The following is a 20,870-nucleotide window of genomic DNA, read 5'->3' as shown; positions in this document are numbered from 1 at the left end:
TGATGTGTAGGTGAAGTTCAGAGTAGATGGGTAATTGGGGCTTTCACAATAAATTACGTATAAGCACTCTAGAGTGTTATGAGCGTGTCTAACGCGCGGGGAAGAATTCAGCCGGCTGCCCTGGCAGAACTATAAAAGCTATCAAGACCAAACTTAGTGAAGATTGGGGGTATGTTATGGAAACTCTCTGTGCGAAGTTAAATGCTGTTGGATCAAACACAGCCTTTGTAAAACATTTCTTATTCAAGTGTTAGAGCGCGTGATATGACAGATATCAGCTATACTTCCCACTGTCCCGACATAGCTGTATGTTACAACAGGTTTATATTTTGTGGAAAGGGGAGGGGGGCATGGCAACTGCAAGGTGCGACAAAATTGTTACATTCCTGGTCCAGTTAGAAGCGTTGGAAATAATTATTGAGCCGTCTTTATTCTGTCCCTATTTTCAGGCGTCATAATACGTTCAGACTTGGTTTCATCGATGTCCTCGGTGAACCAAACAAGACATTTTGTTTATACTTAGCGAAAATAAAGGGCGCGTACGTTATTGACAATATGTAGGTAAACTTCAAAGACAGGGGTCTAAGTATGACATTTGCAGTAAATTAAGCCTGCAACCGATCCAGAGCGTTATGAAGGTGTTCTGCGCACAAAGAGTTTATCCCATTGCTCTCGAATAACTGTAAACTCAACCGATATCAAATCTAACGGAAATTGAGTAAGGAAGACGGGGGGAGGCAGAATTTGAAGGAGGGAGGACACCATGATAAGTGTTATGGCGAAGTAACATGTGTGTTGATGAATTACTGGCTTTTTAAAAATTCCCAACAAGCACTGCTCCAAAGCATTACACGGGGATGAAAGTTTCAAACCGAACAGTCATATACGGGCAACATTTTAATGTATGCGATGTTTTTACAAGAAATTGAAAGTTTTATCGCAACTGTTCGAAAGAAACAGCTTCGCTGGAAACCGGATTATAATTCTCGAAGGTCGCACACATCTGCTTGCCTTTTTTTTTTTCTAGTGGATGTTGCAAGTAGTATATGTTGATTGTACTTCATTGCGTAGACCCTCGACAAAATATAACCTAAACTAGAGATACACTTATGATGTAGATTTCAAACCCAAGTATAATTCTTTGTTTAATTAGTAAAATTGGCTGTAACAGATTTGCATTTTTATGTGCGCTGTACTGCGGCTATATATACTTGGTGGAATCCGAGACATCTGTTAGACACTCATGGCCTTCTGTCGCTGCATCATCTGGAAATTTTATATAGTTGCAAGAAATAAATGCAAATTCAAATAATTTTTCGGGCCGCCATGGTTCACCATGTGTGATTGATAAATAGGTCGATGGCTGTTAAATATAAAAATAACTGATAGATGCATTCCCAGGCTCTTTCGCTTACTGTAATAGTAATTCGCAATATATATATATATATATACATATACAGTACAACCCCGCTGTTACGTTCCCGGGTGCTGCGTTTTCCCGGCTGTTACGTCGTTTTCGGCCGGTCCCGGCACAGCTCTCATAGAACCCAATGCATTGGTAACCGCGCTGTTATGTCGCAACTGTGGGACCGTTCCCGCATCATACGTTGCGAACTGCCACACCGCGCCGGCCCGAGCGGCCATTTTGACTTTTCATGTCGCTTGGCTTGGTTGCTTGACGATGGCATTGGCCGCCCGAAGTGCTGGGGGCGACATTTATTACGTATTTTCGGTTTCCGCCAGCAAAAGTATGGCTTTGATATCAGCTTTTGCTATCTAAAGTAATGTCTATGACGTGTTGCGGCCCTAAAATTGGTTTTGGCTCATAGATGTTCCGTATAAAGTCCAAGTGCGATAACGCCGTCGCCGCGCGCCGTATGCTTTCTTTCGCGCGCGAGACGCAGTCGTCGGCTCCCCTCGCACGCTTTCACTCGCACATACAGCATACGTCGCCGCGCGCCGTATGCTGTATGTGCGAGTAAAAGCTTGCGAGGGAAGCCGCGCGGCCGTATTCTGAATGTGCGAGTGAAAGCGTGAGAGGGGAGCCAACGACCGCGTCTCGCGCGCGAAAGAAAAGCAGGGAAGAAGCGCGCCTCCTTCCCTTGCGCTCGAGGCACCAGCGAGGGAGCAGGGGGAGGGATAGCGGGCAGCGTTGTGCTCTGGCATCATACTGCGCGGCGGCGCGTGGTCCCGCGGGCCGTATCTTGAAAGCGATCTGCGTGGGGGCAGATTCTACGCAGTGTAGGTGCGTCGGCGGCTCGTGGCTTTGTGCGTGCTGCGTGTTCTCGGCGCTCAGTTAGGGTTGAAGCGATAGACAACAGCACGAAGGTCACTTCGCTCGCTTCTGCAGCGGCGCTTAACTGCGCGTGTCCGCGCTCATCGAGTGTGATGTGTTCATGTTTGCCTGTGGGCGCTGACACCGTGGTTGTTAATTAGTTAATAACCGAATGTTTACAAGTTTATACAGACGATAAAACTACTACTCTTACTGTGTATAGCTCATCGCAATCGATACTTCGGCTGTCGGGCGAAACTACGTTTTGTCGCACGTAAGAATTAAAATAATATTGTGTGCAGTTCAACACTACTCCCATTTCTCAATTTTTCCTGTTTCCTGCTCTTGCGTTTCCCGGCTCTTACGTTTTTTTACGGTCCCGTGAAAAACGTTACAGCGGGGTTCTCCTGTATATATATATATATATATATATATATATATATATATATATATATTCAGTGGCGCTGGTATATCTCAGCGGTATATCTAGTATATCTAGTACATCTGAGCAGGTATATCTGAGTGGCGCTGGCTAACACTCCTAGGGCTACATCTAGTAAACATAAATACCGAAGTGAGTGGGCGAATTGATGGCTGTCGCTGTAGCACAATTGGTAGTGCAACGCGCGCGTAATGCGCAGGTAGCAGGTTCGGCTCCCGCCGGCGACAAGTTATCTTGTCGTCCACTTTCATTTCCCTTTTCTTCATTATTTTCTACGTTCCAATTTCAACTACACTTAATTTCCCCGATGCTTTCCTTGGCTCCGTTGTCTGTTGGCTTTATGTGGTTATGACTTATATATATATATATATATATATATATATGATAGAGAGAGGTAGAAAGGTCACATTTCTTGCGGTTTGCCCCCCACTCGAGAAATGGTTGGTACGCCACTGGGAGTCCCTCACTATACGGCGTGCATCATAATAAGATCGTGGTTTTAGCACGTAAAACCCCATAATTTAACTTTTTTACTGCAGTAGCGTGATCTCTACGGAAAAGCAGTTGGCGGCAATTTTCAAGATCATGTTGCGCAATCAGCATATGCATTCCTGAGCGAGAGCCGTTAAAAATCGACATGTATAATCATAAATGGGCGACGCAGCCCAGCGTCATGCGTTCGTGCCGCCAAGGGAAAGTCCTGTCCATTACGGTAAGCAAAACGAAAGGCCTAATGTGTGGCGCGATTACAACATTCCGGAATATCATCACTCAAGTTAATTTGACACCCGTGGTAGCGGCGCCTGTTCGCTTAATTAGCAGGACGCCAGCTGACAGAAGAGCGGTCGAGGTTTCCGTTAGTGTCAGTGGCACGCGATGACCAATGAACACATGCAAAAACTCGGCTTAGATCCCACCTCTCAACATTGAAGGTGGCGTATTATAGGATAAAAATCTCACTGAATGGATGGATGGAAACAACTTTATTGAAATCCGGCGATGTTTAACGACACGGGCTCAGGTCACCCATGAGGGGACTTCGAGGCCTTGCCTCGTCGCCACCTCCCGGGCCCGCTGGACGGCCCACTCTTGTGTCTTGAGGTTGGAGCTACGCAGAGCGGCGGCCCACTTCGACGCAAGAGCCTCCGGAGCTACTGATATTTTCGCTGCTATAACAGGACACTCCCACAACATGTGTGAGAGTGTCGCTCTAGTTGCCTGACATAACTTGCAAAGAGCACTCGCGTATTGCGTGGGGAAAATGTGATGCAATCGCACCGGACTGGGGAAGGTGTGTGTCTGCAGTTGTCGCCAGACGACTGCCTGACAACGTTTCAGTTTGGCGTGAGGTGGGGGCAATATCCTCCTGCCTAACTGGTAGTGCCTGGTGATATCATTATAGCTTACTAAGCGTTCTCGCGTGTTTCGCATTAGGAGGTCCGAACTCGAAGAGGGTGTCTCAGACTCTGCGCGGCGGGTCAATTCTCGCGCAGAGCGGTGTGCCACCTCATTCAAGTTAGGGGCGCCCTCGTCAGTGTGGGTAGCGACGTGCACTGGGAACCACATGATCGCGGTGCTATCGAAGTGCTGTCGACCAGCTTTCCTTAGGATCTGAAGAGCTTCGTAGGAAATGCGCCCCGACGCGCAGTTACGAACTGCTGATTGTGAGTCGCTAAGAACTACCTCGCAGAGGGGGTCGGTAAGCGCAAGCGCAATCGCAACTTCTTCCGCTGTATCTGGGTATTAAGTCATGACAATGCACGCGTGAGTAAGCCGGGAGTTAACGTCTATGACTACTGCCGTCAACCGGTGTTCTTGTGTACTCTGCCGCGGCTACGAAGCGCGTAGTCGTCTTCCCACCGAAGGACCGACGGGCCTGCCGTCGGCCCCCGTTATATTCGGGGTGCATGTTTCGGGGGATATAGGCGACGATCAGCGTGTCGCTGATGTCGGGTGAGATGGCCTGTTTCTGACCGTGTTGGATGGCCTGCTTCTGACCATGTTGGACATGGTAATTGAAGCCGAGTTTCTGCAGGATGTACCGTCCTGTGGCTGTCAGGGACATGTATTCGAGTTGCGAGGCCCTTTGCGCATCCACAATTATCTCACTGAAGCGCTGAGCGTGCCGCTGTGGTGGGGGAGTATTAAAAGGTTTCGAAGCTACGAATATCACTGCATTTGCGGCGATTATATCCGAAGAGATAGTATTTTCGTAAATGACGCAGCTTGCATGATAAGGTGTGTCTGTGACAGGGAAGAATCTAGTGAAATACAGGGATTATTTGTAAAATCTGTCGGTAGAGCCCCTGTAGCCTGACCTTTTTCGAACAAAAACAATTGAATACAGCTACTCAGTCCTGAAGGCGAGCCTCTCGTGGCGTATTCAAGAATAGAAAAGATGGTTTTGTATTACGTCTGACCAAAGCTTATGGGCCGCGTGAGAAACCGCTACACAGCCGTAAGTGCAGGAGCCGATACAAACTAAATCCATGGGAGCTTTTAATCCCTACATCGACATGTTCTGGCCACTTTCCCAAGGCTTACTTGCATTACTAGCTGTTCCGCATGAACCGCGTTTCGCCTTCACAAAAACAAAGCTAAGGCCGTAATTACAAGGACGTAAACATGGAAGCCGATGAAACTACGAACCTTGATTCGTGTAGTTGTCTAACACATTGCTATGCTTATCAAGTCTTCGCCTTTCAGGTGAAACTACGAAATTTTTGTTTTTATATTCCTAAGGAGGCTCATAAGCAGTGTTATGTACCCTGTTTCTCCCTGGACAGAATACATACCTACACCTCGGCGGCCTTCGGTGCATACGTGCTATGCGTATGTGCGTAGGTGATTATTCCAGCTTTGTGATCTTACTCTTGTAATGCTCAGTCGATCATAAAAAATTATGGTCGCTCAGCGCAAACAAGCCATGACGAAAGGGCCCAAAGGGAGCGCCAACTTTCCACGGCTTATTTTATTTTGTATTCCTCGCCAATATATATATATATATATAATGTCCGTTATATTTGGCTACACAGCACGCAGCGGCAGCGGTAGACTGTTGGGCTGAAGTAATTCCTGTTTTCAACTGTTTCAGACAAGTGACCTCGACCCGAACCAACGCGCCTGCGCGCCCTGCTGCCTGGAGCGCCGCTACCGACGTCAGCACCCCAAGCTTATAAGAAGACCGCAAGGATCCAGGCTCTCACTACACAGCACGCAGCGGCAGCGGTAGACTGTCGGGCTGAAGTAATTCCTGTTTTCAAACCTTTCAGGTTGTTTTTTCTAATTTCACTGCTGTAGTCGTTCCTTCTTTTTTTTCCGCTGCTGGTACTGCTGTTGTTGCTGTTGCTGTTTTTTTTTTTCACTGTTCATGCCAACATTATGTCCGATGATGCGTCATTTGATTCCTGCTTATCATGCCACTAATTGTTCACAAAGGACTCGATAGTAAGAATATGTTCCGAATGTTTTTTTCGTGTATCATGCCATGACTTGCTCAGGGGTGGGAGTGGCAGCTGTTAAGGCCAAACCGGATGTAGGCAAGACGTGGCTATGCCCGACTTGCAAAGCCTCTAGATTGAGGTGTAGCCAAAGCTCAGGGAAGCCTAAGGCTGAATATGATTTCGACATCGCAGCGAAGCTGTCCGTGATGAACCAAAGATTAGGGGCACTTTTCCCACTTCTGAGTAAAGTTGATGACTCGGCGTCGGACGAGAGACCAAATTCACACTCTTTCCCCGGGAGTATAAGCGGCAAATTGGTGGCGGAGATTGTAGCGTTGTGCGTCGCGTTCTTGCTGACTAGTTATCCTGACGCGGGCGAGCTGTCGTGCTTCCTCGGCGCGTTCAGTGAAATCTGCGGCATCTGCATCTGAACCATTGCAGTCATGAGGCAGCATAGCGTCAAGCATTGTAGTGACTTCTCGACCATGGACCAGAGCGAACGGAGTCATTTTCGTTGTTTCTTGGCGTGCCGTATTGTATGCGAATGTGACGTATGGTAAGATTGTGTCCCAGTTCTTGTGCTCCACATCGACATACATGCAAAGCATGTCTGCGATGGTCTTGTTGAGGTGCTCGGTAAGCCCATTTGTTTGTGGATGATAGGCCGTCGTCTTCCTATGGGCTGTGCCACTCAGCGTGAGCACAATGCGCAGAAGCTCAGCTGTGAATGCCGCTCCTTTGTCGGTTATGATGATCGCTGGAGCACCGTGTCTGAGGACAATGTTCTCGATAAAGAATCGTGCTGCGTCAGCTGCCGTGCCACTCGGAATTGCCTTGGTTTCCGCATATTGGGTTAGATAGTCCGTCGCCACTATGACGCATCTGTTGCCACTGTCAGATAGTGGAAAGGGGCCCAGGAGGTCTATGCCAATTTGAGCAAACGGCGTTTCCGGTACTGGAACGGGGTACAATAGCCCAGCGGGTTTAGTCGGTGGTGCTTTGCGTCGCTGACACTCAAGGCATGTCCTCACGTAGTGCTTCACCTCTTCTGCGAGCCTAGGCTAGTAGTAGTTTTGTTTGATTCGTGCTAGTGTTCGCGTGTAACCAAGGTGGCCCGAGCTGGCTTCGTCGTGGCAGGCTTGCAAGATTTCGCGGCGGAGAACTTCGGGAACTACTAGCAGATGACTCTTCCCTGTTGGAGAGAAGTTCTTCCTATAAAGAACGCCATCGCGCAAACAGAATGAATGTAGACTCCGTGAAAATAATCTCGACACCTTCGTAGCTCGCCCTTCCAAGAACTCGATCAAGGTGTTGAACTCTCGGTCGGCTTGCTGTTGCCGAGAGATGGCGGCCGCATTAACAATCCCTAAAAAGCCTGCGCATGCATCCACATCTGCGCTCGGTGATTCAATAGGTGATCTGGAGAGGCAGTCGGCATCGAGGTGCTGTCTTCCCGATTTGTACACCACTGTCATATCGTACTCTTGAAGCCGTAAGCTCCAGCGTGTAAAACGTCCGTATGGGTCTTTCATATTGGTCAGCCAGCAAAGCGAATGATGGTCGCTTACTACTTGAAAGGCGCGACCGTATAAATACGGGCGAAACTTCGTGACTGCCCATACGACGGCCAGACATTTCTTCTCCGTGGTTGAGTAGTTGGACTCGGCACGTGACAATGTTCGACTTGCATAAGCAACTACTCTCTCGGCACCGTCTTGCCACTGAACAAGGACAGCTCCAAGGCCCACGTTGCTGGCATCGGTGTGCATCGCTGTTGACGCATCCTCGTCAAAGTAAGCGAGTACTGGCGGAGTTTGTAGACGCTGCCGTAACTCGTTGAATGCCGCTGCTTGCTCCTCTTCCCATACCAACGCAACGTCGTCTCTTGTGAGGCGGGTGAGTGGAGAGGCGAGATGCGCAAAATTGGCAATAAATCGTCGGTAATAACCGCAGAGACCCATGAAGCGTCTGACCGCCTTTTTATCCGTAGGCAGAGGGAACTTTGCGACTGCTGCAGTTTTATCGGGGTCAGGCTTAACTCCTTTTTGACTAACTACATGACCTAGAAACTGAATCTCTTCAAACCCGAAGTGACATTTTTCAGGTTTCAATGTGAGTCCCGCGGACCGTATGGCTTGAAGAACTGACACCAGCCGCTTTAGATGTTCTTCGAACGTGGCGGAAAAAACAATCACATCGTCGAGGTACACCAGGCATGTCTTCCACTTCAGACCGGATAAGACAGTATCCATGAGCCTTTGAAACGTGGCTGGGGCCGAGCATAAGCCGAAAGGCAGAACCTTGAATTCATAAAGCCCATCAGGCGTCACGAATGCCGTCTTCTCTCGATCACGCTCATCTACCTCTATTTGCCAGTATCCACTCTTAAGGTCCATAGAGGAGAAGTTAGCGCGCATGCCGTAGCCTGTCTAAAGAGTCGTCAATCCGCGGCAGCGGATACACATCTTTCTTTGTAACATGATTCAGCTTGCGATAATCAATGCAGAACCGCAAGCTACCATCTTTCTTTTTGACAAGCACCACAGGTGAGGCCCATGGGCTGTTCGACGGCTGGATGACATCATCCTGTAGCATCTTTTCAACATGCTGCTGTATCGCCTCGCGTTCTTTCTGAGCTACACGATACGGGTTTTGTCGGATGGGTCTTGCTGTCTCCTCCGTGATGATGCGATGCTTTGTCAGTGGCGTTTGACCAACTCATGACGTAGACGAGAAGCAGTCCTTAAACTGTTCAAGATGTTCCATAAGCCGGTGTCGATCTGCAGGTGTTAAGCTCGGTCCAATGTCGACGGCGGTTGTGCATGGCGTTGTAGGAGCCTTGGCTTCTCCTTGCATAGCAAAACAGTCTTCAGTGTGGTTGATTTCATCGAGATACGGGACAGCGGTGCCTTTACTGATATACCGACGTTTGTTTGTGAAATTTGTCAATAGAACCTCTGTACGCCCGTCGACTAAATAGACGATGCCACGGGCGATGGCGACTCCTTGGCGAAAGAGAAGGGCGGTTGCATGTTTCGCGACCGCTTCTTCGGTGAGCTGTGTGCCACAACTGACGGAAACAAGACTGCAAGACAGTGGCGGTATGCAGACGTCCTCGTCGATAATACGTAAGGTGCGGCGCTGTCGCTTTGTTCCATTGGTCGTGTCGTTAGCAGGGGAAAACGTTACTACGCCGTCGCGTATGTTGACAACGGCGCCATACTCCCTTAAGAAGTCCATGCCTAAAATGAGTGATTTGCAGCACTCCGGCAGAATCATGAATGTGGCGACAAAAGCTGCGTTCCAGATCGTGAGCCTTGCAGTACGTTTGCCTGTAGGAGTCATAATCTGGCCGCCAGCATTGCGAATATAAGGGCCCGTCCATTTTGTCCTGACTTTCTTGAGTTTGTCTGCCAGTGTCTCGCTCATAATTGAAAAGTCCGCGCCAGTGTCTACTAAGGCCGTCACTTCGTGGCCGTCAATCGTAACAGCGAGGTCGGCAGTCACAGTTTTGTCGGCATTATTTACGTTTTGATCGGCGTCTTCCTTTCTCGGCAACAAGGGGGCATTTTCGGCAATTTGAGGACTTGCAACTTTCCCCCTTGAGGTCGCTGCTTTCAGTTTCCCCGCCGTGGGCTGGGAGAACGACCTCTCACGACGTCAGCAAAGGTGCGGGTGTTCGGCGACGCGAAACGTGCTGGAGACGGTGAGCGCGACCGGAGATTCGAAGAGCTCACTTGCCGGCCAGTGCGGCTGTCGTCGAAGGGGACACGGTTTTCATCAACCAGGCGACGCGTAGTGGCATATGGGCCGCCCTGGTAGCCAGCTGGCCGATGAGGGCAGAAACGATAGATGTGTCCTGGTTCTCCACAATTGTAGCACAATGGTCGCCGATCTTCAGTGCGCCATATATCGGTCCTACGGAGCTGGGGCCGTCTGACAGGTTCCCGTTGGGCCCAGGCTGCGACAGGAGGCTGTTGACGGTATTCTGGCGCCGGCATGGAAGACAAGGGACGGTAAACGGCGTCTGTATGGCTGTATGTGTTCGGCTGGTACGGTGGCTCACACGGCGACGGACGGCGGACCGCGTCTGCGTAGCTGTATGGATTCGGCTGGTATGACAGCTCGGTACGAGGCTCGGAAGGGGAAAGCACCTGTCGGAGTTCCTGTCGGACCACTTCAGCGACGGAGGCAACCGGTAACTCGTGCGGCGGTGCGAGCCTAGCGTTCTCCTTCGCAATTTCCTCGCGCACAATCTGGCGTATCAACTGGCACAAGCAGGTTTCATCGTCCGTAACCAGTGCTGCGGCTCCTGTCGGTGCCCCGGCAATCAGACGATCGTACTGTTGGTACCGCTGCTGCAGCGCCCGCTCGATTGCTGTGGCCTCTTGAATGAACTCGTCCACTGCTGTCAGCGGATTGCGCACAAGCCCAGCGAACAGCTGCTCCTTGACACCATGCATGAGATGGCTGAGCTTTTTAGCCTCCGGCATGTTGGGATCTGCGCGGCGAAACAAACGCGCCATGTCTTCGGCAAACATGGCGACACCTTCATTTGGCTTTTGGATGCGCGTATCGAGAAGGCGCAGTGCGTTTTCACGTCGATTTGTGTCCCCGAATGTGTCGATAAACCGACGCGAAAAGTCCTCCCACGTAGTCAGACTTCCCTCGCGGTTTTCAAACCACGTCTTTGCACTTTTTTCGAGTGCGAAATAGACGTTGAAAAGCTTCTGGTCGGGGCGCCAGTGATTCGATCTCTCTACCCATTCATATTTCTCCAACCAGTCCACCGCATCTTCATGCGCGTCACCGTGAAATGGATCAGGAATCCGAAGGTTTTGAACTGTTACCTGAGTTGGGCTGCTTGGAAGTGCCATTGCTGGAGCTGGGGTGGCGGCCGTTGATGAAGACGATGTTTGCAAGACGCCAAATTTGGGGCTCAAACCTTGCAGGCGGCGGCTCGTGCAGTGAACAGGCGTCTCGACGCGTGGGTGTCTTGTGGTGCTAGATGCAGGGCTGCTCGTAGGAGTGCCGATCATGAGGCGACGGTACCCATCACCTCCACCAGTGTCACGATGCACAAAGCTCAGGAGCTTTATTATAGAAGCACTGGACCGTACTCGGGAGAAGGAACCAGAGAGGCGCCAACAACAAGAATCTCTTCTTCTCTAGATGCCTTCCGGAATCTCGAGCAGCCTGGTCGTCGTATTTGTCGGCGCCAGGGCGCACTTGTGCACGAATACCGACGCGGCAATATGTATATACTGCAATTATGCACACATCCTGGCCCTGAGTGCGTAATATTTCTTCCGCGCTCCGTCACTCACCCTAAGCTATCAAGAATGTGTTGTTTTGCCTGACACTGAATTTCCTGCATTTAAATAATCAGTTTGGTTGCCATGCGAGAAAATTACCATAATACTATACCACACTGGCCCTGACAATGTTTTCTTATATGAATTTGCTATGAACCACAGCTGCATTCACCTGTTCTCCGAGGCTGCTTAGAGGCAGGACAGTCGATTATTAAGTTGACAATATTGCCGTGTTACTGCCAGCTGCTTTTTGCTGTACTTTCGCGATAAAGATCTACTGCGCATTGGCGATGCTTGTATAAACGGTAAGGAAGCGTGTAGCTGTAATCAATTGCGCAGTTTAGATTATAGCAAAGCGTTTTATTTTGCTCACACTCAAAGGCTAATGAATACCGTTCTTTCCGGCCTCAGATGGAAGACTTGTTTGGTATATCTTGACGACGTGATTGTTTTTTCTGACAAGTTCGAGGAACAGCTAAGACGACTACTCTCAGTTCTCCACACCCCAGAATCAGCGGAATTCACATTAAAAGCAGAAAAATGCAATTTCGGCTTTGAAGAACTCTAGTTCCTGGGTCATGCGATCACTCACGAAGGTTTTAGACCCGACTCCGATTAAATTGCTGCCGTCGCAAAGTTCCCGAGGCCTACAGATCAGAAGGCAATCAGAGGTTTCCTGAGTCTTTGCATCTATTGCTCCTCTGCTCAGTGAACTGCGACAATATCGTACTGTATATTGCATCTGCAGGCTGTCTTGCGCCGACATGACCACAGGATGCCGACATGACATTAGCAGGTTGAAGCAAGACTTTCTCAAGTAGCCGCTCGTCGTCGAAGTTGCCCTCCCTCGCCCTCAACCACGACGTCCACTCTCCCTCAATCTCGCCCCGACAGGTTTTCCCCATACAATGCGCACCTCGCCTTTCACTCCTTCGAGGGTGAGGGCAGCTTAGAATGAGGACGCCTTCTGTGCCCTTGTGTGACTAGAAGAAATTTATATATATATATATATATATATATATATAGAGAGAGAGAGAGAGAGAGAGAGTCCCAGCTATCACGGAGCACGATTTTTAAAAAAAGAGGAACGGCGTTACGCGAAGTAAACCTGGTTTGCATGGTGTCCATTGCACAGGAGTAGCCGCCAGTAATTTATTGTTGCCGAGATTTAATTATCTAACTGTAATTGATTATCAAACTCGAGAATTACTGTCCTAATTATCGAAGTGTCAATAAGAAAATTGTAGAGCAATATGAAAAACTCCCAATACAGCTTTTTGTTGCTCAGTATGTGCTACATCAAAATGTTTTTCCGAGCGTGAAAGAAGCCCGCGAATACACGCAAAGTGCCTCGAGCAACCTGTTGCACGGCAATCCACCTTTTTCATGGCCCGACGGCGCATGCGCCCTGCCCTGGCGGATTAGCCGCGAAACGTTTTGGCAGGGTCGCGCGTGCGGCCGTGCCGCTCCATCTCGGGGAAACGACCCCTGAAAAAAAAAAAAACGCTCGGACGCATCTCAGGCCGTGTACCGCGTTGAAACACCACTGGTAGCTCGACGTCGGTGCGGTACCGAAAACGTGCGTAGTGTAGAACTGGCTTTGGTGCTGTGACGGGTTTTCTTGTCGACGACACCGATAAAATTACCGTGCCGATCATCGTTCGACCGAACCCCGGGCGATAGGCCGTCGAAACGATAACGCAATAGTCGCAACGCCTTCGTTGGTATATATAAATAATTGCGATCAAAGTGCGTCAAAACATGCCTGCGAAGTTGAAATACGGAAGCTTCGACCCTCTCAAGCCGTGCACATGAAGTTTGAACCAATGTTGAACCTGTTCAGCGAAAGTTAGGCCTGGCGCCGTCGAGTTCGTGCCCACGCTACCGGCAGACCTGTACTGAAGAGTAAGCAAGTTAGGACGAACGAAACTGCTTTAATAGTTCAGTTCTGGCCTTAGCTATTTAAAATAAACTACTGTTCGTTTCGCACGGCGCGTACACAATAATCTGCAAGCGGCGACACGGCGCTGTACCCAACGGCTGTGCCAACATCTGTACGTCACCGTACCCGTAGGCTGCCGGTCGTATTCGCAATGCAGATGGGTGGGTTTGTACGTGTTTGTATGCTGACACATTTCTTAATTCCTGAGATGCACTGTTTATCACTGCGTCAAACGTGAAACAAGAGACGGTACATTCGGTACACCCTGCAGCTTAAACAGCCGCCCAGCTCAGTCATATACCAAAGGTGTCAGCAATGGCTACCGCATTTTTGCCGGAGACCAACACGGCCTTTAAATGAGCGCTTATGTGAGCACAGTTTTCGCTAATAATGCTTTATTACACGCGCTAACTAAGTATATCGAAGTTAAAAGAAAAGCGAGAATCAGTAATAAATAAACAGCCCAATATTTGTAATACAGCCGCCGTTGTTTAAGTGGCTTAGCCGCTCATACTGACTCGTCTCACGGTGCAACAACGCGGCTCATATGAGCAGGTTGTAGTGAAGCAGAGGGACGATGCAGTGGGGCATCTTTACCAGCGCTGTCTAGTGGGTCAGTCTCTCCAGCGCATCGCTCGGACTATGCCGCTCGCACTCGCGGTTCCCTGAACTGATCGAACGGTCAGCCCTAACGCTTGCGTGCAATAAACGCCTTTACAAGTGGTGGGGAGTGCTACGCTCGAACGCATCCTGGAGCTTCGATCCCGTACCCTCTCTTCAACCATGTCTCAGGACGCATCTCAGCCGACGACCCAGCAAACGCCTCCTACACCCTCCGTCGTGTGCTCTGGTCTACCTCGCCACAAGGATCCTCCTGTTTTCAGCGGCACAGACGACAACGACGTGGAGGACTGGCTGTCAACGTACGAGCGACTAAGCGTCGTCAATAAATGGGACGATGCCGCGAAACTAAGCAACGTGCTCTTTTACCTCGCTGGCGTGGCCAGCCTCTGGTACAACAACCACGCGACGGAAATTCCTACATGGTCCGCGTTCAGGACCTCGTTAATAGCTGTGTTTGGTCGTCCTGCTGCGCGCAAGGTGCGAGCAGAATCCCGCTTGCGAGAACGAGCCCAACAGCCAGGAGAGTCCTTCACTAGCTATATCGAAGATATTCTGGACTTGTGTAAGCGCGTGGACGCGACGATGTCGGAATCAGACAAAATCAGAAACGTTATGAAGGGAATCGAGGACGCCGCTTTCAACATGCTGCTCGCCAAGAACCCCCAATCCGTCACAGAGATTGTTACGTTATGCCATAGTTACAAGGAGCTACGTAGGCAGCTCTCATTGACTCGTCGGTCTTCCTCACGCGACGAACACATCGCTGGTCTGGCTACCACCTTCGACCAGACCACACTGCTTGCGGAAATGAAGGCATTCATTCGGGAGGAAGTAACGCGCCAACTCTCCTGGGTACCCTTCGCTCAGCCGCCGAATTTGCCACAGCCCGCTTCGACTATCGTGCCTCCGCTCCGCCGCGCCATCGAGCAAGAAATCGCCGACGTATTGCCCTTCCAACGCCACCATGTTCCTGCGCCTGTGCCACTGAGCTACACCGAGGTCGTGCACCAGCACCAGTCTCTGGCACCAGCACCGCTCAGCTGCGCTGAACTCGTCGCGAGGCCCCACCCACTCTCTGCGCCTGTGCCCCTCACTTATACCGACGTTGGGGCTAGGTCACCAGTGCAGCCCGCTATACAGTCATATCACCAGCCGCTCCATACAGGGCGTGCTCCGACGTGGGCGGTACCAGCCACAGCGAACCGGTGGCGTACGTCTGACAACCGGCCTATATGCTTTGCCTGCGGCTACGCCTGTCACGTGGCTCGTTTCTGTAATCGTGTGCAGCCGCCCAGCGTCGCATCATCCATGCCAAACCGTTCGCCCCGTCCATCTTACGACCCACCTTCCGGTGTGTCACCGACATACCGCCCGCCGCCGAACACCCGCCCTTCCCCATCTCCACGCCGGCGCTCGTTATCGCCGATGCGGCCTCATCCCGTCACTCGTGATGAGGAAAACTAACAGTCGCAGTCCAAGAGGCAAGGGCTGCGTCAACGTCGAAGTGCACAAGTCCTCATTGCAGCCCTTCCAATGTGATAGACGTGTTTGTCGACGGTGTCCGCGCGTCTGCACTCGTCGACACAGGAGCAGCCGTATGTGTTATGGACGCTACACTTTGCCGCTTACTTCGTAAAGTCACGACGCCCCTGTCCGGACTATGCCTTCGCACAGCCAGTGCTCAGCATATTCGACCCTTGGCGTCTTGCACTGCTCGTGTAGAAATTCAGGACGTTGTCTACGCCATAGAATTCTTCATCCTTTCCTCCTGCTCTCAAGATGTCATCCTCGGCTGGGATTTTCTCTCGCGCCACAATGCCGTTATCGATTGCGCACGGGCCGAAATAGAACTATCGCCGCTGCTAGATTTGACGCCCACTGACGCTCCGCCGCTTTCCAGGAAACTGATCGTTGAAGCCGACACTCAGGTTGCTCCCAACGCCTCAATGATCGTGTCCATGCGCTGCAGTGGCCTCTCGGACGCCATTGCATTACTTTCGCCGTCTAGCTGTTTCCTCGCACGGAAGGGCCTGTTGCTACCGTTTGCGACCATGGACATCATCGAGGGCACTTGCACAATTTTCGTTTGTAACCCGTGCCCATACCCTGTGATGCTGCTCCGAGGAGAATGTGTTGGTACCGGGGAGAAGCCATCGACGACGTGCAAGTTATCGACGTGCCCGACTACCCGAATTGCGCCACCTACCGCACGCTCAGTGCTGTTTCTACATCTGACGCTTTGCCCAGAGATGCATTTGGTTCTTCCATCGCTGGAACCCTTACAGCGGCCCAGCGTTCCCAGCTGCTGTCCCTCTTGGAAGAATTTTGTTCGTCTTTCGACGTGGCGCAAGCTTCCTTGGGTCGGACTTCAACTGTAACGCACCACATCGACACTGGCTCTCACCCACCATTGCAACAACGCCCGTATCGCGTTTCCGCCAGCGAACGTCGTGTGTATACCGAGTAAGTCAACGACATGCTTCGGCGCGAAGTAATTCGACCTTCGAAAAGTCCATGGGCTTCTCATGTCGTACTTGTTACAAAGAAGGACGGCTCCGTAAGGTTTTGCGTCGATTATCGCCGGCTGAACAAGATAACTCGCAAGGACGTCTATCCCCTGCCACGCATAGACGACGCAATTGACTGCCTGCAAGGAGCCGAGTTCTTTTCATCTGTGGATTTGCGCTCCGGGTATTGGCAAGTGCCTATGGAAGAAGTCGATCGACCGAAAACAGCCTTTATCACGCCCGATGGCTTGTACGAGTTTAACGTCATGCCTTTTGGACTCTGTAATGCGCCCGTGACATTAGAGCGCATGATGGACACAGTTCTGCGAGGCTTAAAGTGGCACAGATGTTTGTGCTATCTTGACGAAATTGTAGTTTTCGCGCCTGACTTCCCCACGCACCTTGAACGCCTCCGGTGTGTTTTGACGTGTTTATCGAACGCCGGCCTACAATTAAACATAAAGAAGTGCCGATTTGCTGCACGGCAACTCACGATACTTGGCTATGTCGTATCCAAGGACGGAATTCCCCCCGACCCCGACAAACTTCGCGCCGTTGCCGAATTCCCCAAGCCAACGTCCATCAAAGAATTGCGCAGTTTTATCGGTCTATGCTCATACTTCAGACGCTGCATTCGGAATTTCGCCGCCATCATATCGCCCCTGACGAAGCTCCTAGGGAGCAACGGGCTCTTCACCTCGTGGTCATCAGAGTGCGACGAGGCGTTCACGAGTCTTCGTCGTTTGCTGACTCCCCCCCCCCCCCCCCCAATTGTGCGCCACTACAACCCGACGGCCCCTACAGAGATCCACACAGATGCCAGCGGTGTTGGCCTTGGCGCTGTCCTCGCGCAACGCAAGCAAGGGTTCCCTGAGTATGTCGCCGCTTATGCCAGCCGAACGCTTACGAAAGCCGAGAACAATTACGCCATGACAGAAAAAGAATGCCTCGCGATCCTCTGGGCTCTTACTAAGTTCCGGCCATATTTGTATGGCCGCCCATTTTATGTCATCACGGACCACCACGCACTATGTTGGCTGGCGTCATTGAAAGATCCATCCGGTCGTCTTGCACGTTGGGCGCTTCGCCTGCAAGACTACGACATCCACGTACTCTACCGCAGCGGACGACAGCACTCGGACGCCGATGCCCTCTCGCGCTCTCCCTTGGCTGACAACAATATATCTCAGTTGACTGTGTCTTCCATCGACCTTCGCACCATCGCTTCCGAGCAGCGCAAGGACCCCTGGATTGCGTCGCTTATAGGCTGGCTCTCTGATCCATCGACCAGGTCAACAACCCGCGCGTTGCGCCGTCAAGCTCACCATTTCGCCATTCGCGACGACCTGCTTCACCGGCGCAATTACAGCTCCGACGGCCGCCAGTGGTTGTTAGTAGTGCCTCGCAGCCTGCGTTCCGAAATATGCGCAGCTTTCCACGCCGATCCCCAGTGTGCCCACGCTGGCGTTTTCAAGACTTACCAGCGCCTTCAACAGCGGTACTACTGGCCAGGGATGTACAGCTACGTTCAAAAGTTCGTACGCTCTTGTCCCGATTGCCAGCGCCGAAACTCTTCACCTCGCCTCTCTCCAGCTGGGCTGCAACCTTTACCTTGCCCCACCCAGCCCTTTGGGCGCGTCGGTATAGATTTGTACGGGCCCCTTCCCATGACATCGGCTGGAAACCGCTGGGCCATTGTGGCGGTTGACCACCTTACGCGATACGCTGAAACTGCGGCGCTTCCGGCAGCTACAGCGCGTGACGTTGCCGCCTTCCTGCTTCGTCGATTCATCCTACGTCATGGGCCACCCCAGGAGCTGCTCAGTGACCGCGGACGTGTCTTCCTCTCCGAAGTAGTTGAAGCTATTCTCAAAGAGTGCCACGTTGTTCATCATACAACAACAGCGTACCATCCTAAAACCAATGGAATCACGGAACGGTTCAACCGTACGCTCGGCGACATGCTCTCAATGTACGTCTCCTCCGACCACACAAACTGGGACACCATTCTGCCCTTCGTCACCTACGCGTACAATACCGCTACGCAGAGCACTACTGGTTTTTCGCCGGCACCCATCGCACACCATCGACACAATGCTACCATACCGTCCCGACGCATCTGAATGTGCGCCCATATCTGATACGGTGAGACATGCCGAAGAGTGCCGCGACCTCGCCCGGGCTTTTACCTCCAATGACCAAGAGCGTCAGAAGAACACTCGCGGTGACACCACCTCTGCGCCCATCTTTCTTCCTGGAGCGCTTGTGTGGCTCTCGGTTCCTTCCGCAGCACCAGGTCTGTCCTCCAAGTTAATGCCTAAGTATGAAGGCCCCTACCGCATCGTCGAGCGTGCATCACCCGTCAACTATGTGATTGAGCCCGTTGAACCATCTTCCGACATGCGCCGTCGCGGACGCGACATTGTCAACGTCGAGCGCCTCAAGCCGTATTATGATCCCCTAATAGTGACGAACTGTTAGGTCGCCGGACGGCTCCCTTTTTCGTCCCCGGCGTAATTGTAGTGAAGAAGAGGGACGATGCAGTGGGGCATCTTTACCAGCGCTGTCTAGTGGGTCAGTCTCTCCAGCGCATCGCTCGGACTACGCCGCTCGCGCTCGCGGTTCCCTGAACTTATCGGACGGTCAGCCCTAACGCTTGCGTGCAATAAACGCCTTTACAAGGTATGTTTGTTTTATTCGACGTTTTGACATTTTTTTCATATCTGCGATGCACCTTTCCCCCAATTTTTGACGCTAACAACGATCTGTGGCTGTAGATGTCGATGTAAATCAAGTGCACCGTTTTGCTAAATCCGACGCGGATGACTGCGCGCTCGAAAACTTCTTATTTACGCGAACTGTTTAAGGAATTTGCAAAAAGAATAAGATAAAGCGAGGTGCCAAGTGCAGGAGTCAGCCACAACAAACTCCAAATCAACTGCGACGGCATAGGGAACTCATCGTGCCTTTATCAGTCGTACAATAAACAAAACAGCGCACTCAGGCCTACTGACCCTATATATATAGTTCAAAAAATATAAGCACGTAGGAAAAACATAACAACACTTTACTGACGTTTCGGCCGGGGTCCGGCCTTCATCAAGAGTGCGTGTACAAGCATACAGAGCTCAATTTATACCTTTTTGCCGTAAGGGTGACAAGAGACAAGAAAAAATACAAAGTAAAAAAGAATACAACGAACACGTAAATGGAAACTTGCGCGTCCACAGAGTGGAATACAAAAGGTGAATACAACAAGGCTGTGAAAACAAGCTCGTAAATTGTGAGTGGCCCATGACCACAGGCGTGCACAGATTTCGTTCGTCATGGATGTCAACTCGTACAATGACTCATGTCAAAGTCATCAAAACGACGGGCATGAACAGTGGTGCTATACAGGGGTACAAAGTTGGGCGTGCATGGAATGGAATTATTCCCAATAATCCCACTCCATGCACGCCCAACTTTGTACCCCTGTGTAGCACGACTGTTCATGCCCGTCGTTTTGATGACTTTGACATGAGTCATTGTACGAGTTGACATCCATGACGACACGAAATCTGTGCACGCCTGTGGTCATGGGCCACTCACAATTTACGAGCTTGTTTTCACAGCCTTGTTGTATTCACCTTTTGTATTCCACTCTGTGGACGCGCAAGTTTCCATTTACGTGTTCGTTGTATTCTTTTTTTACTTTGTATTTTCATCTTTTTCACTTTGTATTTCTTCTTGTCTCTTTTCATTCTTACGGCAAAAAGGTATAAATTGAGCTTTGTATGCGTGTACACGCACTCTTGATGAAGGCCGCACCCCAGCCGAAACGTCAGTAAAGTCTTATGTTTTTCCTACGTGCTTCTATTTTTTGAACTACTTCTGTGCCGGCTCTTGTTAGTCTTTACTTCACTGATATACATATATATATATATATATATATATATATATATATATATAGATATAGTTGGTGAGAGCTGCATGGCTTCCAGGAACGACATGCGCCACCGCAGAAGCCATTAATAATTATTCGAGATCCACGAAACGCAGAACCGATACGCACTCAACACGGGCGCAGGTTCACAAATCAACCGGCGAAAGCCCCGGCACCCTTCCAAAACGTTTCCAACGGCATGAGGCAGAGGGCAGCACCGGAAAATGAAAAAGGCGGATTCTGCGTGTATTCGCGGGCTGCTTTCACACTAGGAAAAAACACATTTATGTAGCACGTATTGAGGAAGAGAAAGCTCTATCGGGAGTTTTTCATGTTGCTCTACATTTTTTTTCATTGACACTTTGATAATTAGGACAGTACTTCTCGAGTTATATAA

This window comes from Dermacentor silvarum, chromosome 3 (genome assembly GCF_013339745.2).
Source record: "Dermacentor silvarum isolate Dsil-2018 chromosome 3, BIME_Dsil_1.4, whole genome shotgun sequence".
Classification (NCBI taxonomy): Eukaryota; Metazoa; Arthropoda; class Arachnida; order Ixodida; family Ixodidae; genus Dermacentor; species Dermacentor silvarum.
The sequence above is the reverse complement of the archived record's forward strand: the minus strand, read 5'-3'. Positions refer to the sequence as shown.